This window comes from Drosophila mauritiana, chromosome 3L (genome assembly GCF_004382145.1).
Source record: "Drosophila mauritiana strain mau12 chromosome 3L, ASM438214v1, whole genome shotgun sequence".
Classification (NCBI taxonomy): domain Eukaryota; kingdom Metazoa; phylum Arthropoda; class Insecta; order Diptera; family Drosophilidae; genus Drosophila; species Drosophila mauritiana.
In genome coordinates this window covers 22300692-22327058 of record NC_046669.1, presented here as the reverse complement: position 1 = coordinate 22327058, position 26367 = coordinate 22300692, and the positions used below count along the sequence as shown (strand labels likewise).

General features: G+C 43.9%; 1 long non-coding RNA gene across 1 annotated transcript; it reads right to left on the bottom strand.

The window, feature by feature from the left end:
- Positions 1–17578: 17578 nt before the first annotated feature.
- Positions 17579–18667, bottom strand: LOC117141262. The gene is made up of 2 exons (XR_004459470.1): positions 18181–18667; positions 17579–18124 (listed from the first exon to the last, which is right to left on the bottom strand). It is a non-coding gene; the product is annotated as an uncharacterized LOC117141262 (long non-coding RNA).
- Between the last annotated feature and the right edge of the window lie 7700 nt (positions 18668–26367).

The following is a 26367-nucleotide window of genomic DNA, read 5'->3' as shown; positions in this document are numbered from 1 at the left end:
TTAAAAAAACTAGACTTTAACTTCCTTTGTTTCTCGTTCTGTTGTTCTCATATACTATCTTCGTTATCTGCTGAATCTACTTTTACAGCTACCACTTTTATTATATAAAAAGAAGGGAGAACGGTATAGTCGAGTCCTGGACTCAGCTAGTGGGAGTGCAAATAAGAAACTTTATCATTCTTTTTTATGGCATATCGATGGAAATTAGTAAGAAAGATATTAAAAGTGGGCATTAGAGTGGGACAGACTCGTACAACATACCGGCTTTAACAGTTGAAATTTGTTATTTTATGAACGATTTATTTTCCCGTATATGACATTCTTTGAGGTGAAACCCCAGCTGTGCTGTTGAAATATAATAGAGTTATATTATAAAACTCCCACGCCCACACTTTTAAATAATTCTTGGATATTTTTTCATAATTTTTTTAGAATTGTAAATTCTTATGGATTTGCCAAAAAACTCGTTGCCACGCCCACTCTAACACCCTAAAACCGACCAAGGCTGCCACGCCCACACTTTTGAAAAATGTTTAGCTTTTTCTTCGCTATACTGTTTGTCTTGCCAATTTTCATCGGTATATCAAAAACTCTGTGTCCACGCCCCTCCTTTACCTACAAAACTTCCAAGACTATCACGCCCACATTTTTTAACCATTTTTAGATATTTTCTCACTGTATTCCCCAATATCTATTGATATCCCAGAAAATGGATAAGTAGCTGAGTAACGGGTATCTGATAGTCGGGAAACTCGACTATAGCATTCTCTCTCTCTTGTGTATTTTAGATTAATTTAGAATTAATTATTCCTGCTCTAAAAAGAAATATCTAATTGTAAACAGCTCATGTGCAAGTGAAGTCCACCCCGAGTATGATTTTTTCCTAGAAGATTATCTTAAATTAAAAGTACGAAAACAGCAGCCAGCTCATGTTGCCACTCAGTTCCTGCCCAACATTCCCGTCCTTCCTTCTGTTTTTGTCGGTGCAGTTCGTTCCCGCGGGCAATTTGCCTGGATTATGACAGTCGGGTTAGCATTGCTAGGAACATAGAATGACCACAACTCTGTTCTTCTTCCCAATATTTTTAATAAAAAACTGCATATAAAATTCACACTTAAAAATGTAGATTTCTTCCCTATCCAAAAGTATTTTATTTAAGAATATATGTATGTAAAGAAATTGAAATCACTTGAAATCGGAAATAATTACTATGTGCAGCATAATTCCGTACCCTTCAGCCATCCTTTGGAGAATAAGAATGCACAAATTTAATTAACAATTTAAGGCTACATTCGGACCACCAAAACAAAGACTGAAAGCCAACGGCACCGCGGTGCTGATGACGACGCAAAAGTCTAACTGGGTGGTGTGGTGAAGTGGTGTTAGCCAGCAGCAAGGAAGCCGGGGAATGGGCGCGTTGTTAGATGCAAGTGAAGGACCCTCCGCTCGAGGAAAAGCTGTCATGTTCTGAGCAGGCAGCAGACAACAGACAACGGACAACGGACTGCAACAACAACTTATCACTCAACAATCGGAGGCAGGCCGAAGAGCATGAAGGACCACCCTAGCCAACTGAGGCAACTGGCAAGTAATTACAAGAGAACAAGCCAAGAAGGCGCCCTCCCATGTGATGGGAATTGGGACGAAATGGGAGCCCAGGCCAGGGCGGGACAGGTCTATTGCGGCAACCATCGGCGCTTGTATGCGGAATTGTTAGCTGGAGCAGAGGGAGAAATCAAAATTTCTTGGCCTCCATTAGGTTAGCATGCGAGGACTGCTTCCATCCCAAGATGTGTACATATATACATGTGTTACGTCGCATATAGCGGAACCTATGCCAGTGACCAACTCACAAAAACAAGAGCTCACTCCTTCTGGCCGAGATGTTGTTGCGGCGACTGCTGTTGTGGTTCCTGACATGTAAGCCCGACGACTGTCATAATCAAGGCAAATTGCCCGCGGGGACGAACTGCAGCGAGAGAAGCAGAAGGAGGAAGGACGAGAATGGTGGACAGGAACTGGGTGGCGGCATGTGCTGACTGCTGCTTTCGTACTTTTAAATTGGGAGAAGCTTCTCGGAAAAAAGCAGCCTGTTCCGCTGTCACAACGAACTAGTTTCCCAGTCGCAGCTAAAGTTCATTTCCAAAGCCCTCGGGGTGGACTTCACCTGCACACGAGCTGCTGCCCATATATCCCTGCCACGCAGCATCAATCCAAAGTAATTCCGCGTTGTCACTCCCTTGAGAAAGTCGCCAGCCACGACGACAAGAAGCTTACCGCGGGGAATCCATTTGGTCGCGTTATTGTTGTGGCTTTGGAGAAGGTAAACGAATTCGGAGCCGAAGACCTTGAACTGGAATAGAACACACTCTTCCCAACGATTGCTTGGCTCTCCATGTGCTCCATAAGTTTTCTCCACGTTCTGCTTTCCTTTTGCTGGGTGCGTCCTGTTGCCTCACTTTTTTCACGGTCGCTCGGTCTTTCTCTGGATTTTTTGTTACCACCCGCCAAAGTAAACGCCTGGAGCGCAATCTAATTAAGTGAAGTGGGTTTGGACGACGGGACGGGACGATGAACTAAATTTATCCCGATCTCAGTTTTTTCCGCGCTTAGTGTGTGCGTTGCTTGGATGCAACTCGGTTTGGGTCGCCGCAAGAGATTTGATTCTTGCTTCTAGGTTGTAGCTTTTTCACTCTTGTCTTGGCTTTTATCCCGAGCTTGTTGGTTACTCGGTGGTTTGTCTACTATATAACGATACGTTTGTGTTCTGCTGCGGCTTGTTCGAACAACATTTAAATTGGCTAAATGGTTTTCCACTTGCTTAACGCAACCGACTATATCTTCTTGCCCCTCTAATCAGCCACTCTGCTCCCTCGGATTGAGTCCAATTTAGGAACAACGTCAGTTGACGCAAATAAAATTTGGATTATGTTAGTTTTGTTGGCTAACCAGAATGAATTAGTTTGTAGGCGAATGAAACACGTGACTTCTCGAATTTTGATGCAAGTGGCATTAATTAAGGGAAACGTTCAGTATTATCAACTAATTTGTGTTAGAAAACCGTTTTTATTTAAAAAGCGTTAGTTTTCATAATTATAGAGGGCAAATTCATCAGTTATCACACAATTTAAGTAAAAGCTTTTGCTCCAGATTGACCGATTTTTATTGGGAATAATTGTCTTCTCCGATAAGGAAGAACGGCTTCTTTCCTGAAGTATTATCATTATCATTATCATTATCATTATCAATTTATCATATTAAATTGCCTGCGGTTAAATGGCCATGTAGAGTAGTATTTACAAGCCAAAAGAATAACCGACAAACTTGTTACTCAGCTAGTGGAAATGCGATCTCGAAATTTCTTTATTTTACTGGTATATCGATAGATATTGAAAAATAAAGTCAGAAACAAATTTAAAATTTTTCAAATAGTTGGCGTGACTGCTTAGGTGTAATGAGGGGCGTGGCCAAAGTTTTTAGTATACCGATAAAAATTGGCCAGACAAACAATAAAATGAAGAAAAATCAAATATGTGGGAGTTAGAGTCGGCACGGCAAAAAGTTTACTGGCGGCCAATCGATAGAAATTTGCAAGACTAAAATAAGAATATGAAAACAATTCAAAATATCTTTCAAAAGTGTGGGCGTGGCAATTTTGGGCGGTTTGTGGGCGTTAGAGTAGACGCTGCAACATGGTTATAGAATCTGTATGCTTAATCTCAACCTTCTAGGCTTTATAGTTCCTGATATCTCGACGTTCATACGGACACGGCCAGTTCGATTCGGCTATTTATCCTGATCGAGAATATATATAAACCTTATATGGTCGGAAGCGCTTCCTTCTGCCTGTTACATACTTTTATGGCTCTTCTGCCATCCCGGCGTATACGTCCCTATCATGCCACGCCCATCGAAACGGATGCAATTTATAAAGCATGTTTATTTACCGCAAATTGTTATAAATCGAATTTTAAGTAGGGAAAAAGTGCTTGCAATGGTGGAAAAAGCAAATAAAAATGCGTGTAAAATATGATAAATTACGCATACGCCATGTCTGCACGTGTGTGCAAGTGTGGGAGATTGAGTCTGCTTTTAATTGCCATTTTTATCAGCATTTTGGTCGATGAAGTTCGCATTATTGCCATCATGGTAATGCCATAAATGTGTGAAATGCCTCTGTGTGTTTCCCGCCCAGCTTTGTTCATAATATACTTCTGTAGTTACAAGAGAACGGGCCAGGACCAGGACCTTTATGGCTGATGCATTACAACTATTGAAGTCTTTAAGCAGTTTACGCGTTGTAATCGGGTGATAGCCGGCAAATAAAGTAAAGCTTTGCTGCAACAAGATATATGGCCAGAGCAAAAGTTTGTAGTGGCTGCATCTCTTTGCCATAAATTATAGAAATAATCATGAATGGCAAGGCCGAGCTCTCCGCCCCGCCTGCGCAGGATTTACTGCCCAGTTTTGGCCTTGCGATGAACAGCGACGAATTAAATCCAGCTTTTCTCAGTCCGGTCTCTGCTGCCGGAAACTTCACACCCGAAACTTTTTGCCTTGGCAGCCATAAATTGTAAATTTAATGTGCCCAGAGTGGCTTCCCCAGTTCCCCCCGAATAAAAAATCGGCCAAGCGCAGTGGCAAACACGGCTTAATTTGCGCGCCAGTCGTTGAGCTGTCAACATTCTATTGGCTTTCTATACAAGTGGTCTATACCCTGTCCCACACCTGTTCTGTTAATGGAATAGAAACACTTGCGTATCCAGCAAGGGTCTCCCTTGGGTCATTGGTCAGCTTGGAACTCACAATCGAAAATCAGCACCTACATGAAATATATTAGAAATCTTCGTAGTCTGGCCGGGCCAGGAATAAGTTCTTTAGAAAGTTTTCCCACTACTCGCCGTTGACGCCAGATCCAGAAAATCAGAGGCATCTTTAAAATTGAGTGGGGCATCCGCAAGCTGGCAAACTTTCAGCTCCACGCGTTTGCTTGTCGGCGTCCAACTGTACGAGTTGTAAGAGCAAATTGACATATGGCCACCGAAGTTGAGCTGGGCCCTCAAAACTTTCGAAACTTGCCGCCTTCCAGTTGTCAATGCTGATTTTTTCCGCTTGCTTCTTGCCTGCTTTGCTTATGGTGGTGGTCAGAGGAACACTTTGATCCACTCTCCGACCGGGTAAATGCCAATCCCTGCTGCTCCTGAGTCCCTCGGCGAAAACTTTAAGGCCAACACGAGCGGCAAATGTTCGGGAAAATGAGATTCGTGCTTTAAATTAAATTACTCATCCTAGCACGTTAGTTGGGGATTACTTATCACAGCAGAACGCGGTGTTTCCAGCTTCGCCTGAATGGGAACCGCACCACTTCAGTCCGTTCCTGTGACCATTGCAAATGGCGGACTCGGATGATTCTCCCCTTTGATTGGTTTTATCGCGCGGAAAGGAGTATCTTCAAATGCTGCTTTTAAATCGACGGATTCCGCGAGTGGACGGGCTTAGGAATCGCTGGGCCTGACACGGATGAATTCGAGCAAATCGCATCGCAAAAAAAGGAAATTTGTAGCCCACGAGACGGCAAATGCTTTGACGTGGTTTATACTGCTTAGTCCTGTGAATTGGCTTAAAGCGCGTGGTTAACACTTGCAAAGAGCGAAGTGCAGAGTTGCCGGCCTGCGAAGCGATGCTAAGAACCCACCGAACGCAACCATCAGCTCCACTGAAATCCAACGGCGGAACCGGAATTGTGGGTGACGTTTGACGGGATGCGAATGTGGTGCTGCTCCCTTGCTTACTGTATTGGCATCGCATTGCTAATTGGTGGTTTTAAAGTTGCAGCTTGTAATGCCTTTGAAATTTCGGGCGGCCCAATCACAGGTCACCGCCCGACGATGGGGAATAGACTCCAGCCGGGGATTCCAATCAAAAAAACGAGTCTTGGCGAGAAGGCGCATTTAGATAAACGTCGGCACTAATGATGATTGGCAACTGTTAAAATGATTAGAGGGTGCACAAGTGTTGATGTGCCCGCGGCTCTGGAATTTCAGTGTGTGCGTGTGCAGGACGCAGTGAAACGGAGGCGTTACTCCTGTTAGGTGCAGCTCCTCTGCGTGTGAACATTTAAAAGTTTTGCCCAAAAGTGAGGAAAACGCGAGGGGGGGGGGGGTTAACCTTTTAAATGAATGGGATTTTTGTGGGCGAAAAGTAATTAGGAAACGATGCACTCAGGTGAAACTCAAACAAAAAGCTATATAATTAGTTTAGCTTTGCCCTTTAACTTTAAACTTTCGCAGTACGAGTAGTGCGTAAAAATTACATTTTTAGAGAAAGAATGGATAGGCCGAGATCCTAGATTTAGGAGCATATGCATCCATCTTTTTAAAAGTTCTTACTTTGAAGTCAGAAACACAGTTACATTTAAGACATTAACAACAATAGGACCGAAGAGGTAAAACCACTTACTAACATTATAATTATTATTATTATTATTACTACATTATTACTACATTCGATTCCGAGCATATAAAGTATATAATTTCTTGATTAGGACCAATATCAGAGTCGATCCGACCCTATCTGTATGAACTCAATTTTAGGAACTACACAAGCTAGAAGGTTAGATTCAAAATCGCGCATACTTCTGAAAAATGTTTAGATATTTCTTCGTTTTATTGTTCGTCTTGCCAATTTCTATTGGTATATCAAAGACACCTTCACCACTCCCCTGCAAACCGCCAAAAACAGAGACGCCCACCCTTTTGAACAACTTTCAAATTGATTCTCATTTTATTCCCCAATATCTATCGATATCTCAGAAAAATTATGAATACAGCTGAGTAATAGGTACGTGATAGTTGGGTAAATTCGACTATAGAATTCTCCCTTGATTTTTAATTAAAATGTGCTTACCTCACACAGTTTAAGTATGCAAAATGATGCCATTGTATTCCCACCAAAATACCGCCCAGCTTCCACAATTTGATGAGCAATTCCATTTGGCTAAAGTAATAACGATTTCCTTGACCAATCTAGCCTTTCACTGAGTCTTTAGCCGACTTTAACCCCAAGGAGTCAGGGAGAGAGCAGCTAGAAGTAAACCAATCTACTACTGAATCTGTTTTGCGGGAGAAATTTTCAATTAATATGCGCGGTTGCGATAGAGCAGGGGTGCAAGTGCCGCCGCCACCAGAGTGTTTGCATTTTTCGCATAGAAATTTGTTGCTCGGCAAGCCCCGAAACTCGCCCCACGATAAAGCTGCAAGCATGCCCGATAGATATGTTTCCGGTTCAGGTTTATGTTTTCGTTTCCTTTTTTATGGACGGGACTACACACGCAACATTTCATATTCAAGTGTAAATTGCATTGCAGTTGCAGCAGCGACGGAAATTTTGAGAGATTTTGCATTTTTATTGAATAAATGAAGGAAGAGTGTGGCCTCCAGTGCGATCTCTAGGAAGCTCCATAGGAGTTAGGGGCGACCGTGTTGTGCCAGGTGGCGCCATTGTGTCGCCATACATGGTGGTACGGTGAAGGAGCTCCGAAAGTTGTTTGCTACATTTGACAGTCCCACCAGCAGGCATCACTCATCTATCCGACTATGCTTCCATTCGCTCTGCCGTTGGGCGCCCCTTTTTTCGGAGACGCTTTGTAATTTACAATTCAAAATTCGCGGAATCTTCTTCAGTTCTGCTCTTGCCGCTTTGCCGCGAAATTATTTGACAGCTGTTAGTGGTTGCAAACTTGCCTTGGTGCTCTAGCCCAAGTAACAAAAGTTAAGAGTTGTTACTTAGACTTAACGTTCTAAGACAATAGAATTCCCTCGTGTTTCACTAATCTTTTGGATTTGAAATTCTTAACATTTAACATGCAATTCAACAAGTTAATAGACAGTACGAAACTTCAGCGTAATGAGACAAAATAACCACTTCGGTATATGTAACTTGAACACCGACTATCAGATACCCGTTACTCAGCTAGTGGAAATGCGAACGCGAAATTTCATCATTTTTCTGGGATATCGATACTCTGGGATATTCACCAATATCTAGTTGAATAAAGTCAGTAAAAATTTAAAAATGGTTCAAAAGCGTGGGCATAGCAGCTTTGGGCGGTTTGTGGGCGTGGCAAAAAGTTGTCTTGAAAGTGTAATTAAAATATGATAAAAATATCAAAACATTTGGCAAAACTGCAGGCGTTGCATTATTGGGCGGTTTGTAGGCGTAAGAGTGGGCTGGCTAAAGGGTTTTTGGCAAATCGATAGAAGTTGCAGACTAATAAAAATGTGAAAAAATTTCAAAACATTTTTTAAAAGTGTGGCGGTTGGTTTTGGGCGGTTTGTGGGCGTTAGAGTGGGTGAGAATCCTTATGCTTAATCTCAACCTCCTAGCTTTTATAGCTCCTAAGATCTTGTAACGTGCAACGAATAAAGAAATGATGAAAGACTGGAGAACCTGTACTTGCGGGTGCACGCTTTAGAGGCCGGCTCTAGCTCATGGCAATGGGTGTGGTGGTCTTGCTTGTACAGATCTCTTTTCGTCACGGACAACAATTAATAAGATCGAGAAATTGAGCGTGCTGGCAACAACAACAAAATGAAGGAGCTAGGATACAAAAATCGGAGGAAGCAAATTAATACCTTCGGAAGCGGACAGTTCTAGATTGGGAGGAAGGTTTGAGAATTTTTCGCCTGCGAAGCACCGGTGGAATCGTGTTCGCGCATTGCCCTGCCCTACCTTAGACCACTTCCCTTAAGAGCATAGCTCTAGTGGCCCCTTCAGTGCCCTACGTCAGGAGAAACATCAGCCGAGTCAGTATTTAGGTTTTCTTAGAAATTCATATTTTCAAAATCAATCAAGGCTTAATAATTAATAACAAAATTTATATTTAAAAATAAGTACATACTAAAGAACCAAGTAAATATACAAATAATATACGGGCTAGTGTAACTCAAAAGATCTAAAGCAAGGTTTATTCACGCAGTTGCGAGATCAGAAAAGGTAGTTCAATTCGATGTTCGAGATCATTACAATTAAAGGTTAAAAATACTAGGGCTAAATATATATATTTTCCATTTTTCATTTAAATCTTTAATAATTTCCGTTCTCTCTATAATCTCTTTCTTAATTTTAATTTTTAATTTTAATTTAATTTATTTTAATTTTATTTATTATTTTTTTTGAGTTTTTATTATACCGAATCTTTAACGAGAAAGAAAGTTAATTCTGTTTGAGAGAGAGCCACTAATAAATTCGGTTAAATTTTCTTTTCTCTTTATATTTCAATTGGCTGCTCTCGCCACTCCATTATCATATATATATTTTTTTTATTGCAGTGTGAATACAACATAAGATGACCTCTAGCAAAATTTATTCGGTTTACAACCGAACATTTCCAATAAGAATAAAATTTTATCAATGAGACTCACTCAACTTTTCACTCCTCGGCGAAAGATCGATCTCCCGGCGCAAATGAGCTGAAACGAAAAGGTGGCTTTTTCCACAAACACTATAAAGAGGCATAATTTTTGGATAACACGACTGCATGAAAAAAATTTTAAAGATCCCCACTTGAATATTTAAATGAGTAATTTCCGAAAAGGAACTCCAAAGAAAATTTAATTAGCTTAGGTTAGATCACTTACTATTTAAAACTTTAATCACTAATAAGAATTCATTTTTTTTTTTAAATTCAAGAAAAATTATTAAACGGTATGACCGAGTTTCCTACTCGTGAACCTATTCTTATGGCTTAACGTTAAACTTAAACTACATAGGAATAATTTTAATTTCTGCCAATATGTCCAAGATGGCGATCAGGTGGAATTAATACTCTTTAGTAAGGTTAGGTCTGGCTTTCGGCATATCTCAGCGTACACTTAGAAATTTTGTTCGATTCAACTGGAATTTAATTTAATTTCGACATTCTAGACTGCCGATCAAGCCTAAAGAAAATTCTATTCACTCTAACCTCACTCTAAGCTCTACTTAGGCTGCATTTTTATTTGTTTAAAGATCCCTCCTGGTGGCCCCGATTTAGGGCGGTCGCTGTCCGGCTGCTGCGGCTGGTCCTTTGCTCCGGCTCGCTGGAAAGGCGCTCCACTACTCGGCCTGGCGCAGTTGCCGTCTCTCCTTCTGCCCGCCGGTAGCGGATCCGTAAAATCGTAGGACCCGGGCGAAAGTATAAGACGTCCAGCGAAAACCCACCGGGCTTCAATTTCGGCTGCGATTATATTCCGTGTCAAACTACCGTCCGTCAATATTTTGAGGTTGACTAACCTGCAGTTTGTCCCAGTCGAAGCTAGGATTTGGCGGCAAAGCGGCGGTGAGAGGGCCGTGACAAACGCCGATCTCTACGGCTTAATATCGCCGGGAAAACACACGCCGGACTTATTCCGCGCACCACTATAAGCGAAGGAACGCCGTATTCTCGATATTTCGCACGACAAAAAATTCCGTATGACCGCAAGTTAAAATTTTCGACGCACTTTTACAACTTGACGCGTTGACTGTTCAGATCGAAAAGAAGGCGAACCGGAAACATTAGTCGAGGCGTAGGCCATCGGCGGAAATCACGATCAGCTGAACAACACTTTTTCTTCGATAACCGAATAATACCAAACTTATCGGGTGCAGCTAATAAGGGTTGCATCCAGTCTAGTACATTCTAGCTACTTCGTGCTACATCTAGTATGACCTCACATTAGTGTGTCACAGCTGACCGCCCTATCGATTATTTATCGAGATTTTTTTTTTCACCCACTGCTTCAGTCGCCTCTACAAAACCCCCCCGCTACACTCAGACTAGGGTACTCATTGACACACTAGGCTGAGACCGACTGGAAGCACCTTACTGCCGAATGTCCTTGGCATGATAGGTACCCACAACTCGTCCTTGGAGATCCTCCAGCTCGTAATACACGTTGCCGATCTTCTTCCGAACTCGAGACTTCACGAACGTCGGTCCAAACTTGGCGTTGTAACCGGTTTGGAAACAGCTTGGCTTAAAATTCCGCCGATAAACTTCTTGCCCTTCGACAAATGATACCTCACGAGAACGGATATTATACCGCTTCTCATTCTCGTTATGCTTGTTTCTCATCTGATCGACAGCTTGCTTCCGCATTATCTCGAAAGATTCGTGCCGGTCGAACTTTAGAGAACGATCGTCCAGGAGATTTAGGCGTCTGATCAACGAATACGTCGACCCTGACGTGATCATGTGCTGCCCAAATACCATATAATAGGGACTAGTACCAATGCTAGAATGCACCGCCGACCTCAACGCACAACATATTCGGCTGAGAAACTCATCCCAGTCCTTCTGGTCGAGACGCAGATAGGCCCTGATTGCAGCAATTACTGATCTGTTCACGCGCTCCGAAGCATTTGCCTGAGGCGAGTGAACAGCGGTCAGAGTGTGCTTAACGCCGTACTGCTCCATAAGTTTCTGGAACGTCCTCGCTCGAAATTGGGAACCATTGTCAGACAGTATCACTTCGGGCACTCCGAACGTCATGAACAACTCGTCTTCCAGATACTTTATGACGACGCTGGAATCAATCTTCTTTACGGGTTTCATGAACACGTATTTCGTAAAATGATCCAGAACAATAAAGATTCCTATGTTGCCGCTCCTTGACCTAGGATACGGTCCGAGAAAATCTATGAACAAACGCTGGAAGAATCGCTGCGATTCAGGCGCTTTTCCCAAAGGCGGTCTGAGAGTGAAATTTGGAGATTTTGTACTCTTACAAACCTCACACGCACTAATATAAGCCCTCACGTCCGAAACGAGACCGGGCCAGAAGTAATATCGCCGTATTCTTTCCAAGGTTTTGTGTATGCCACCATGCGCAGCTAACGGACTATCGTGCGCGCGAGCCAGAATCTTCGATACCAACTCTTTGGGGACCCAAAGTTTCCAGGCGTATTCGTCATGCATTCGTTCTCCAGTCAGGTGCTCGGCTTTTCTATATAAAAACCCGCTCTCCACCTTGAGATCAGGAAAATTCGAGGTATTTTCCTTTACGGTCTCTACCAACTTTACGTAGTCACTAGACTGGAAAAATTCAGAGTCGAAATCAACAATTAAGTCTTCTTGCAAGTCCACCGCGGCTACAATCTCCTCGTTTACACGAGACAGTGTATCCGGGACGACATTTAAAGAACCCTTACGGTGTTCAATCTCGAACTTGAATCTTTGCAAAGCTAATGCCCATCGCGCCAGTCGTGAATTTAGATCGTGATTGGACATTAGCCACTTGAGCGAAGCATGGTCGGTTATTATTTTAAAAGGGAGTCCTTCCACGTATGCTCTGAAGTTTTTGAGAGCTACTATTGCGGCCAAACACTCCTGCTCTGTGACGGTATAATTTCGTTGAGCTTTGTTCAGCTTCTTCGAAACGAAAGCGATAGGACGCTCGTCACCTTCTTCGGACACTTGTACTAGCACGGCACCCACGCCTGACTTGCTAGCGTCGCAATGTATGGCAAACGGCTTCGCAAAATCCGGACTACACAGGACTGGAGCTTTGCTAAGACACTCTTTGAGCTTGATGAACGCTTCAATTGCCTCCTTCGTTAGTACAAACTTCCGCTTCGTGGTCATCAAGTCAGTCAATGGTGCAGAAAGTGTCGCGAAGTTTGCCACGAATTTCCTGTACCATCCGCACAATCCCATGAAACTGCGCAAGCTTTTCAAACTTTTAGGCAATGGGAAATCGGTAATCGCGGCCACCTTTTCAGGGTCTGTGCGAATTCCACCGTCTCCGATAATGTGGCCCAAATAGCGTACTCGTCGCATACAAAAGTGACTTTTAGCGACGTTTAGCGTTAAGCCCGCGCGCTTTATCTGCAGGGCTAACTCCCTGAGTACATTCAAATGGCTCTCAAAACAAGAAGATACTACTAGTAGGTCGTCTAGATAGATAAAAACCTCGTTTCTCAAATGAGCCGGCACTACTTTGTCCATTAACCGTGACATAGTGCTCGTGGCGTTACACAACCCGAAAGGCATGACTCTAAACTGATATAACGGTCTACCCGGGACGGTAAAAGCTGTTTTGTCCCGAGACTTAGGATCCAAAGGGACCTGCCAATATGCATCCTTCAGATCTAGGCTCGATATGTACTCAGCTCTCGGCAAACGACTCAGTATCCCGTTTATTTGGGGTAACGGATATGCATCCTTCTCCGTAAAACTATTGACCTTTCGACAGTCAAGACAAATTCTGACTTTGCCTGGTTTAGTCACCATCACGATCGGTGAAGACCAAGCACTCTCAGACTCCTCTATCACCCCTAAGCGTAACATCCGGTCGATTTCCGCATACATTGCTTTTTCGACGGCGGGGGAGACAGGGAAATGCCGTTGCTTCACAGGCCTAGCGGTGCCCACATCGATCGAATGAGAGACCAAATTCGTCTTACCTAACCCTTCCTGGCTAAAGGAAGGAAAACAGTTGATTACATTGGCCAACTTGGCTTTGTCACCTTCACACAATTCGTGCTGGTCCACCACCGTTTGCTGGTTGGGCTCAGGCGACGATATTTCAGCTATTTTCAAGTTAGCAGGAAGGAGGTCATATAGTTTCCAAAAGTCAATTCCCAAATAGAGATCCTGTTTTAACGATGGCACGACATACAACTTCAAAAGCTTTTTGATGTCACCGTATTCCACTTCTATCTTTAGCAGTCCTACTATCCGTTGAGAATTCCCGTCGGCTGTCGCAGCTTCTCCTATCAACGACTTAAACTTCTTGTCTTCCATCGCAGCTCGCACTAACCCTCCTCCAATACAACTAATCGATGCGCCTGAATCCAACAATCCGTAGACTAGGCGATTCAATAAGCGAATCGGTAAGAACGGTCGAGGGTCTCGAGGTCCTGTCGGAATAGATCTGATGTAATCCAAACTGGCTTTACATTTTTTGACATTCTTCCAGAACAATTTCAAGCGTCGAGCACTGCGAGGTTTTCGTTTAAGAATTGCTGGAGTTTTTCTGGAATCCGAAATACAGACGTTTCGTAATTCCGAAATCTTGATGTGAAGCAGTCTAATAGCCGGTTTAATTGGTACGTCAGGGAGGAGTAGAGACACACTTTTATTGGTGTTCTCTACTGATCGGTCATTGTCGACTGATTCCTTGCGGCATTCGAAGTCTGCGGTTTGACTGGCAACTTCGACATGCCGACCTTGAAGTTTTTTGAGCATTTTCTGCAACTTGGTTTGTATGTGTTTGCAGCACCACACCCGTAACAAAACACTCGTCTTTCGGCTATGCATTCTTGGTATCGGTGACCTTCGACTCGGCAATTCCAACACACTAGGGAAAAAGCTTCGATTTCGTTCTCAGCTCCGTATGTTGACTTCACCTCATCTTCACTCTCCTGACAGACCTCGGAAATCTCACGTTTAAACGGGGTATCTTTTGCGTAGCTACTACATCTTCTGACGTCAGCCAGGAATGCCTCCCTTCGCTTACAAATCTCTCTTAACTCCGACACCGTTCGGACATCTAAGTTTAGAATTTCGTGGCGGATCTCTGGACGAAGGTTATTTCTCAGCACGCGGACAAGTTTGTTGGCTGTCCAAGGCTGTCCTAGCTGGTCGACTAACTCGGATACCGTGTCGTAGAAACTATCAAACGATTCATTTGGTTTTTGTTTGGTATTCCGGATCAGTTCTTCTATGTCCCCGTCGTCGCGACTCTGTCGAAATTGCAGGCGTAGGGCTGTGCAAAATCTCTCCCACAGAATTTCACCGTTGGCTTTATGATAGCGCCAAAAGAAGTCGTTCGCCTTGCCTTCAAACAATACACTTATGTTTCTGCATAACAGGTTGAAATTTCCGTTCAACGTCTGCCTTGTAAGCGCTTCGACTCTGTATATAAAGTTGTCCACTGACACTCCTACACCAGAATATTTTATTTTCCAACCATTTAATATGTGGACGACTTTATCTGGCCGATCAAACAAATCGGAAGAAGCGCTTCGCGGAGAAGGAACTGGGTTTGGCGATGCTGTATACTGCCTCTCATATTCGTTTGGGTGATCAGCGGACATTTCACTGGCTGTAACGACTACAGCTGGACTCGGAGTGGGCATTATTCGCTGCATGCTTGAGGTGATAGCGTTCTGTACTAAATCAGCCATCTTCTCTGACAACGTTGCTAGAAGCCTCCGCTCCATGGCTAACAAAGCTGCATTAGCACTTACAGCGCTTGAACTAGCTTCATTTGCGTTAGCACCGCTGGCTGATGTCGAAGGACCCCCGTCTACTGTTGCGGCTGGAAGATTTTTCGTTTTACTGCGAGTTTCTCTCCCTACCCTTTCGGACGCTTCGGCTGGAGGCCTACAGGTTAGTTTGCACCTCGGACAGATCTCACTTTTTTTAAAATGATTGCCAATGCACTCCCTGTGAAATTCATGGTGACAGGTTGTCACATACAAATCTTGTGTGCTGATCTCGGCTGCACATAATTTACAAACAGGGTTTGAGACACTAGGAGATTTCCTAGTTGGTGATCGGTCTAACCCCATCATACTTGCTAAAAATTACCGGTTCAAAATGGCGAGCAAAAAAGAAAATAAACTTATACGTAAAAATATCAGCGATAAGGTGCGAAAAAGATAATAAAACTGAACTCTTAGCTTGATGTTCTCCTTTCGTAGGGCTGTCTATTATTTTGGCTCAAAATTCTCACGAAGGCGTAGACGGAGTTTCATTAAAATAAGATATTCCATGTTAGACTAAATTTCAACACCACCAGTAGGTGTATCAGTTAAGTCTCGGATCGTGCCTTTTCCTTGGCACGAATATTCCAACCTATAAGAAACTCTATCTTATTTAAACGAATAGTAAATAGAGGAAAATCGTCAACTATATGAGGATCTTGCATTTCTCTTGAGTAACGCAAAGATTTTCCGTCATGTTGCGTTAATGATTTTTTTTTTTTTTTTTTTTGTAGAATAGCGTTTAGTTAGCTCAAGGAAGTAGATAAAACCGGGACAGAAACCTAACCGAAGTTACTGTTACTCTGTTTTCCTCAGCAAAATCCACATTTCCCTTTGCTACACTTAGGAAAATTTTTGGGATCAGTCTTAGTTATGGCCAGTCAGCAATATTAGTATTGACTTGACGTGTACTCCACAACCAATTCTAAACACAAAAATTTTTGGAAGTGAGACAGAAAATTTAAAGAAAGGATTGAAAATATTAATTCGCGAGTCTTAATGAATTTAAAAAAAAAAAACTCACTAAGGCCCCACACGTTGGGCGCCACTTTATCTTATTCATTATTATTCTTAACTAAACTGTAACGTGCAACGAATAAAGAAATGATGAAAGACTGGAGAACCTGTACTTGCGGGTGCACGCTTTAGAGGCCGGCTCTAGCTCATGGCAATGGGTGTGGTGGTCTTGCTTGTACAGATCTCTTTTCGTCACGGACAACAATTAATAAGATCGAGAAATTGAGCGTGCTGGCAACAACAACAAAATGAAGGAGCTAGGATACAAAAATCGGAGGAAGCAAATTAATACCTTCGGAAGCGGACAGTTCTAGATTGGGAGGAAGGTTTGAGAATTTTTCGCCTGCGAAGCACCGGTGGAATCGTGTTCGCGCATTGCCCTGCCCTACCTTAGACCACTTCCCTTAAGAGCATAGCTCTAGTGGCCCCTTCAGTGCCCTACGTCAGGAGAAACATCAGCCGAGTCAGTATTTAGGTTTTCTTAGAAATTCATATTTTCAAAATCAATCAAGGCTTAATAATTAATAACAAAATTTATATTTAAAAATAAGTACATACTAAAGAACCAAGTAAATATACAAATAATATACGGGCTAGTGTAACTCAAAAGATCTAAAGCAAGGTTTATTCACGCAGTTGCGAGATCAGAAAAGGTAGTTCAATTCGATGTTCGAGATCATTACAATTAAAGGTTAAAAATACTAGGGCTAAATATATATATTTTCCATTTTTCATTTAAATCTTTAATAATTTCCGTTCTCTCTATAATCTCTTTCTTAATTTTAATTTTTAATTTTAATTTAATTTATTTTAATTTTATTTATTATTTTTTTTGAGTTTTTATTATACCGAATCTTTAACGAGAAAGAAAGTTAATTCTGTTTGAGAGAGAGCCACTAATAAATTCGGTTAAATTTTCTTTTCTCTTTATATTTCAATTGGCTGCTCTCGCCACTCCATTATCATATATATATTTTTTTTATTGCAGTGTGAATACAACATAAGATGACCTCTAGCAAAATTTATTCGGTTTACAACCGAACATTTCCAATAAGAATAAAATTTTATCAATGAGACTCACTCAACTTTTCACTCCTCGGCGAAAGATCGATCTCCCGGCGCAAATGAGCTGAAACGAAAAGGTGGCTTTTTCCACAAACACTATAAAGAGGCATAATTTTTGGATAACACGACTGCATGAAAAAAATTTTAAAGATCCCCACTTGAATATTTAAATGAGTAATTTCCGAAAAGGAACTCCAAAGAAAATTTAATTAGCTTAGGTTAGATCACTTACTATTTAAAACTTTAATCACTAATAAGAATTCATTTTTTTTTTTAAATTCAAGAAAAATTATTAAACGGTATGACCGAGTTTCCTACTCGTGAACCTATTCTTATGGCTTAACGTTAAACTTAAACTACATAGGAATAATTTTAATTTCTGCCAATATGTCCAAGATGGCGATCAGGTGGAATTAATACTCTTTAGTAAGGTTAGGTCTGGCTTTCGGCATATCTCAGCGTACACTTAGAAATTTTGTTCGATTCAACTGGAATTTAATTTAATTTCGACATTCTAGACTGCCGATCAAGCCTAAAGAAAATTCTATTCACTCTAACCTCACTCTAAGCTCTACTTAGGCTGCATTTTTATTTGTTTAAAGATCCCTCCTGGTGGCCCCGATTTAGGGCGGTCGCTGTCCGGCTGCTGCGGCTGGTCCTTTGCTCCGGCTCGCTGGAAAGGCGCTCCACTACTCGGCCTGGCGCAGTTGCCGTCTCTCCTTCTGCCCGCCGGTAGCGGATCCGTAAAATCGTAGGACCCGGGCGAAAGTATAAGACGTCCAGCGAAAACCCACCGGGCTTCAATTTCGGCTGCGATTATATTCCGTGTCAAACTACCGTCCGTCAATATTTTGAGGTTGACTAACCTGCAGTTTGTCCCAGTCGAAGCTAGGATTTGGCGGCAAAGCGGCGGTGAGAGGGCCGTGACAAACGCCGATCTCTACGGCTTAATATCGCCGGGAAAACACACGCCGGACTTATTCCGCGCACCACTATAAGCGAAGGAACGCCGTATTCTCGATATTTCGCACGACAAAAAATTCCGTATGACCGCAAGTTAAAATTTTCGACGCACTTTTACAACTTGACGCGTTGACTGTTCAGATCGAAAAGAAGGCGAACCGGAAACATTAGTCGAGGCGTAGGCCATCGGCGGAAATCACGATCAGCTGAACAACACTTTTTCTTCGATAACCGAATAATACCAAACTTATCGGGTGCAGCTAATAAGGGTTGCATCCAGTCTAGTACATTCTAGCTACTTCGTGCTACATCTAGTATGACCTCACATTAGTGTGTCACAGCTGACCGCCCTATCGATTATTTATCGAGATTTTTTTTTTCACCCACTGCTTCAGTCGCCTCTACAATCTCGACGTTTATACGGACGGACAGACGGACTCGGCTATTGATCCTGATCAAGAATATGTATACTTTATATGATCCTTCTGGGTGTTACATAGTTTTTAACGAATATAATATACCTTTTTACTTAAATAGTTACGGGTGTAAAAATAGGTTATGATGTAATTTTGTTGTTTAACATATACATTTGGTAAAACGCCTATCAACCAACCAACTTAATGGCTATAATACGATGAGTAAAAGAAAATGAAAAAGATTACGCGAACACATAACGGGACAGAGAAGACAATTTTGTTACCATTTATTAAAACCAATTACTGCTTACTGCAATCATGTGCAACGCCCGGCTTTGAACTCTTGGCACTTTTTTGACATTCGAGTCTGAGGCAGTGCCCCATATTTGGATGTAGTAGGTCATTGAGGGGACCGAAATCGATTTGAATAGCAACACGTTGTTGCCAAGTTCATTTAAGTTAAGTTAAGCTTCCTAAGCTTAGCATGACATGTGGCTGCTATTTTTCTTGTGTGCTGTTTTCAGGTGTCATATAGCTCAACCCTAGGAAGGATATGTCCTCTAAATGAGAAGTTACAGTGTTGCGAAGTGCTTCCATTTATAGAAATGTTCCATCTGTTTGACCATTCGCCGTACGAGTCCAGAAATTACTGTAAGTCTTGATGCTTCGAGTAAAAGTTCGCGAGGGAGGCAGTCTCATAAGGATCAGGACGTTTCCCTAAGGAACCCCAGCCAGAACACTTCTGATTCTTGACCTTTCCCCTCGCCACAACCATAAAACTTATACTAAGTAGGAAATATTGACCAGTCGATATGATATGAGTACGTTTAAAACGGTATTTAGTATGGTAGATTTATAATAAAACTTAAGTTTTCGAATGTTTATTCAATTTACATTAAATAATCCAGATATTTTGAGAAATTTGAAGAAAAATGATTTTCTATTTTAATAAATTTACAACTCTAAAGAGCATATAAGAGCGTAAATATAAACGATTCTAGAGGCCCTTGACACAAAAATGTTTAAAAAATGCCAATGTTCGAGCTTCCAAATGAGCTCCCTACGCCAAATTTATTTGTTTTGCCTACATTCCGTCCTATGGGTTGCACTTTTCAGAGGCATTCATAATTTCCACACAATTGGCTCAGCTCGTAGGACTCATCCCACCCCCTCCTCCATTACGCATCCCACATGACACACGTACTAACTTCATGATTTATGCAGTGCACTTCCAACGATATCGATACTGGGAAAAATATGTGGGCAGCACTTATATTTTCTGTTAATTTACCCAGACTAATGAAAACAACTGCCCATGCAGTAAACGTAGAACCCTTTAATGTTTTGTTACAAAAGGTGGGGAAATGAAGGGGCTATAAGGCACCCGAGCAGAAAGACATTGCTTTCTTCAAGAAGAGTGGTGGTGAGATTCCTTTACAGGCTTTAATATCAGTCGTCATTGAGTGGCTCCACTGTGGAAGCGGATTGGCGAAACATCGAAAAAACCCCGCCGAAAATAACACAACAATTTGTTTTATTGATGACAATTTCTATCTGCCACTCGACCGCTTTTGTGCATACGAAATCAGTTCGACATCTGCATCAGCATCATGCTCATCATCGATGTAGGACCAAAAGTATCCCAACAACAGACAACAATGGGCACCGCGCACATATGGCCGAGCATTTCGATTGCATTATGAAGCCGAATTTGGTGAACAGCCCACAAAAACCGTTTTTAGCTTGGGGAAGGACGACAAGTCAACTTACTGTGTTAGCCACCGGAAGGGAAACTCTTTTTAGTCGGGGCCAAATCAGCGAGGCTTCAGGCCATCGGAAAGCAAGTGCAGCTTGGCCAAATTGCAGTGCATGGGACATCGCTCGTTCACATGGCCATGTATATTTCGGGCACAGTAATTCGTGGAAGCTCTCTGCAGCGATGGGTTCGCAGCCATTGTTGAAATTTACAATTGCGATTCATCAAAAATAGATTAGGTTTTCATTGCAACAATGCGTATCCATGGCGATGCAAGGACACATGGACCACGGGCTTTGTTTCCTGAGCAAGAACAGTGCACTTATTTGTCATCAAACACAATGTTTATTATAAAACAAGCATGCAGCATCAGTGAACTCTGGGCAGCTACGATTTTGATCACCCTAATGGCTCCACCTCGGTTTTTATGGTATCGGTCGGTGGGGCGTGCTTTAATATCCAAGTGGAGCAAGTACGCCGAAGAGCAGTAAAATAAAATAAAAGGGGAAAACTTTGAACTTTAAATACATTTTTTTGACTTTGCCATTGGCTTGGAAAAGTTCTTAAATAAAATAGAATATGAAAAACACCAAAAAAGCGCTGTTAGCTGAGACGCCGTGCCTGAAAAGCCGGAGATGGAAGCGGCGGCAACTAGCACTCCAGTGTGCAGCGGAAAATTTGGAGAAATAATGGGCCAGAAGCCTCGGCATTAACTTGGCTCAAGCGGGCACCAGGAGCAGTCATCCAGATTCGAGTGTGTGTGCGAATGTGCCTCAAATTTAAGAGCCCTGCCCCGGCTTGTTGGCAAGTTTTAGCAACAGTTTCTGAAGGGAATATGTCAAAGGCGGATGGTGCATCCTCGACTCTGTTGCATTATGAATGCCGCATAATTTAAGCGCATTCACTGCAGCACGTCGAGGCGCACGAAGTTTGCCCCAACTCAAGAGGGGCATCTTACGCTTTAAGGCCCGTGCTGTCGCATCCCGTAACGACTGCTCGGACCCGGCATTTGGCAACTCAACTTGCCACTTGCAACCACAGTCGCCCGGCGGAGTGCATGGTCGAGGCTTCGGAGCACCAGCTGGCGGAGGACCTCCCTCCTCTCGGACGGGTGCAACTTGAAGCCTGCTGCTCATCGACAAACTTTGCCATCTCAGGCCGCCGCAAGTGTGTTGCGTGCGTGCCGTGTCCTCTTCCGGTCAATCGCTTTGTAATGTCCTGGGCACTTGACCTGCAACTACTCGGGGTTTAAGTGCTGGAATTGAGTCCCCGAAACGTGCCCAGCGGCAGGATATTACGTGCATAAGTGAGTGGTGACGGGAAGATGTTACGGCGTGCAGGCATCGGATCGTGGGCGATCATAAGGTGCCTGTGATTTGACTGCTCCTCTCCCGGAGTGGAGCATGCATATCCTGCACTCTGCCACCAAAAGTGCCGTATTGGCCCACCATCGCAATCAATCGCAGATGGGAGCGTCGCTGCATCAACACTTGGTCGCCGCATCTTAAAGTACCCCGCCACCTGGTCGACTAACCATCTGCCACACCCTCTCCGGTTTTACGGACTGACAGCTTTCCTTTAGTTTTACGCGCTGTTGAAAGTCATGGGAAAAGAGGAAAACAACGCACCCAGGACGCACGTCGCAGTTTCAGTCTCAGATTCAGCTGCCTAGCTAGGCATCTTTGCATTCCGGCATCCTTGACTGCCTCCGTTTGGTGCACGTGCTACACGTAAAACTTAAGAATGCCGCACCATCAGCTGCAAGCAACTTGCCCGCTCCCGCCCGCCGTCCTGCCCCAAGTGCAACTGTTGCTATCGATACCAGTTGCCCCACTGAAGACGACGTCCCAGGGCACTCCCGTCGCACACTCTGCACGATGGGGCTTTTCAGCCTTATCGGGCCATTTGCGATGCCAGGTGGCTCCTTGAGATTTCCAAGCCAAATTTCGAAACTTATCGATGCAGCTCCACTCAGACCAGGCGAGCTGCGAGCTGCGAGCTGGAAATTGGCAGTGAATCGCGCTGCAAAGGGCATTCGCGCCGCCTTGTTTGCTCGCTCGCAGTTCATTTTCCAACTTGGCTGGTTGGCCCAAGTGGCCCGAGTGCAGCCTGGGCGACGGCACTTGCGTTTTTGCGCTTTGCGTTTTGCGATTTTGCATGGAGCACTAGCGCAGGCTGCCATCGTAATTTACCAACTATATCCGCCCTGCTGCCTGCTGCCTGCCGCATGTTGCCTCCTGCCTGCTACCTGCCCCAATACCCAGCCGAATCACAATGGATGCAGCGCTGCTAGCAAGGAGCCACCTCCGCTGGCGGGAACCGGATACGGAAGCGTGCCGTAAAAGTGGCATATTTGCCGCATCCTGTTGACAATGGCTGGTCCATGGCAGTGGCACACAGCCTTTGCCCGTGCTGCGGCTGCAAACAAAACGGGACTTTTTTCACCTTCATGGGAACTGTGCCCTCGGTGCTCCGTTTGTGTTTTGCAGTCCTCGTCTTCGTTAGGCAGCGATTACTGTGTCAGTGTATTGATGAGTTAATTTAAGGGTAAGGTACATGTTTTTTTAATATAATATAAGTTTTATTTTACGTTAAGCAACCAACGAACATAACATGTTAAATAACAGCAATAATGACTTACAATTTAACCAAATTTTATAGATTAGCCTATAGTTTTGGCTAGTCCCTAGACCTATCGGTCTCCTGGAAGACGCTTCTTCAGTCTTCGCCTGGTCTTCGGGTTAGCAACTGATGAGTCCTCATATTAATGGACTGCCATCAATAACGAGCCGAAATCAGATCGTAACACAAACTCTCAGGAGACTCCGCCTGATAAATATGCCTAATTGAATTAACTGCCCCTTAGATTGAGGAACCAAGGGACCTAGGGAGCTAAACAAAAACAGGAACAACGGTTGAATTTGTGTCGTAAATTTCCCGATTAAGAGGCGTTGGGGGCGGGGCAAAGCTGACGCACAATTAAAACAATAAAAAGTGGGCAGACAAACGGTTAGGATCCCAAAGAGACAGGTGTGACCATCCCCAAAAAGGTAGGCACCTGGTTGATGGGTGGGTGGTGGGTGGTGGGTGGCGAGTGGTAAGTCGTGTGAGGACGCGCCAACTTTATTGTCTGGCAACGGCTGGCTGTCGGCACTTCATCAACTGCCGGTGGCATTTCTCAAGCACCTCCCCGACTTCCTCCTTTGCTCACTTGGTTGTTGTTCTGCTGCTCTGCTTATTGTTATTTTTGAGGGCGAGCAAAATGTGGCCTTGGCGCCCTGCCTCATCCCCATCCCTACCTGCTAGGCAGGGGAAGATGGGGCTCCATGTATTGGCTCATTCCGTGCCGTTGCAGGAGGGACCTGTGAAGAGGCGAGGAAAATGATTATTTATAAACTGTTGATTTCACCTCTCTCGCAGGGCAGAGAGCACCTAGCAGCGGGGCATGCCTCCTTTGTCCTTTGAGCAAAGTTGCCGCCGCCGAAGGGCCAACTTCCCGCCCAGCTGCCCTTCGTGCCTCCATGGTCCACAACCTATTGTCTGATAGTTGGAAAACATTTTGCACGCTTTTGGCATCTAACAGGGAAATTATTGCGCCTGCTCTGCCTTGACAGTTGGATGCACTGTGCCCAGCTACTCTGCAGCTGGTGAAAGGCGGGCAGATAGATGCTCGCATTTTTAATTAAATTTAGACTGCTGCAGCTGCACAAATAAATGGATGCGCGGAGGGCGCGGGGAGCGAACTTCCACTTTTTTCTGGCGAACACTTTTTTCGTTTCAATAAACAATTTTTATTGCCCCTCGCAAATTAGTCGACTGCTTTTGGGCGTGGTCTATACTTTGCCACTGCAACAGTTTTCCTTTTCAGTTCCTCTGCGGTTCTTGGGATTTTTTCCTAATGGGCTTCGCTTGATTGAGGCTGAATCCCCAGCAAATAATATTATTTCAGCAGAACTCTCGGCTCAGGAATAGCGCTCATCGTGGAGCAACGTCCGTCCTGTCCCATTATCTACTCCAAAGGCCCATGAAATGTATGTTTTACTTGAACTTCCAAATTGAATATGCTGCAGTCCTCGGGGCCGTGCATGAACTTCCATAATGAAATTGTGTAGAAGCCGAACGACGCCGCAAAAAGCAGTCGCCGGGTCCGAACGAGATGGACACCCACTTGCCCTTCGGTCATGGCCATGTCACGTGCCAGCAGTGGGCCAATGGCCCAACTGGAAGGAGTTCCGGGCAGCCCGCGTCCAGGTCCAGCTCCTTTTCCGGCTGGTGGGACAGGCCTACAGCAGCCATCCTTGGGATGTCAGTTCTGTTTGCATTTTCCGCATGAAATTGACGTTTCATTTGTTATAATATGCACCGAGGCAACGTTTCAATACTCATAAATATTTAACAGGCATTCATATGTTGGGCGAAACGTTGGAGGAGCCACAGGCACGCCTGCACCGAGAGCCATCCGATAGCTCACGTCGAGAGGATATCGGGATACGCGGAGCCTGGATGCCGAGCTCGAAAAGCGGGGAATGGCCGCTGGACCCCGGACTGGGTTCCGGCTGGCGGGTGGCTGTAAGTGTGTGTGCAGCACGCTGGAGTCGTAAAAATGCCAGTGCCGTCAAAGGGCTTCCCCAGACGAAACTTATGCGTTGGACATGGGCGTTGACACATGCAACAACAGAGATAATATCAAAAGCGAGGCTAAAAACAGGAAGGATGCGCACAGGATACCCAAAAAACCATATACCACTCCGAAAATATTCTAGGGCATGATGAGACCACTTGAGACCACCTTGAATGCCAATAACAAAGAATTTCTCCACGGCGGTGTTTTGTTTTGTTTGCATTGCAAATCTAAATTTTAAAAAAATCATTTTCAAATTGTAAAAAATTAAAAATAAATGAAGGCAGCGGACCTAAGCTCATGGATCATTTAAATTTAGTTTAATTCAGTTTTATCTCCCTTCCGACGGCTTTCTTGCGTTCGAAGTCTATTATACCCCTGATTTGGTGGTAGAGCAAGAACGACCGCCAGATCCACCAGCCGGGGATCCAGCTCGTTCACCGGGTGCAGTCAAGTGCATCAATTATTTATTTAAATAATACTCGACTCGCGAGCTGGGCCGCCCCTTGTCATTCCCTTTGATTTGACTGCTTCGAACCAATTGGAACGCAGGGATATTAAAGGACGAGCTCTTAAAGACTGTACACGCAACAATCAGCACTAATTGGAATTTTAAAAGTTCATAAAAAAGCCGCTCACATTTACACGAAGTGTAGACGCCGCTGTTGACCCAAAAACCCATTGAAGGTGGCGTTATGGCGTTGCCACAGCTTGTGGCAGTGGACGGGGGGATTGGGGGATGGTGGACGGGGGCCCACCCATTCGCAGTGGATTAGCACCAAATAAATTAGTGAAATGGTAAAAGAAAGCGGCAGCTTCACACATATACACATATGTATGTTAGTTCCGAAGGCTCAATGGATCCCCATCTGCCCCGCTACTGTAGCGAGCCATCGACCTTTGCTGTGGGTGGCAGGTTTCCACATGGAGTGGGTGGTGCTGTGCTACTGATGAAGTATTTTTTGCAGGTGGCAAATTCATACATCCGCAGATACGAGCTCGCATTTAAAAACTATCAGCACGGTGTGTGTTTCATTTCACTTACGAGCTGCTCTGCCCTCCGATCTGCTCCTGCCGCTTGCGTCTTCTCCTCGGGATAACACTAATTTTACACCACTAATTACACTTTTTCAACAGCCTTTCCCACCCCGACACTATTCGGTAATTATGCGGAGTGAGTTTTGCTACTTAACTCTGCTGGGAAATATCGTTATACAAATTAGACCAACCAAGGGCTGTTTGGTTGCTGCAGTCCTGCAGTCCGGACTTCCAAATGGATCCAAGCCGAAGCCTTAAG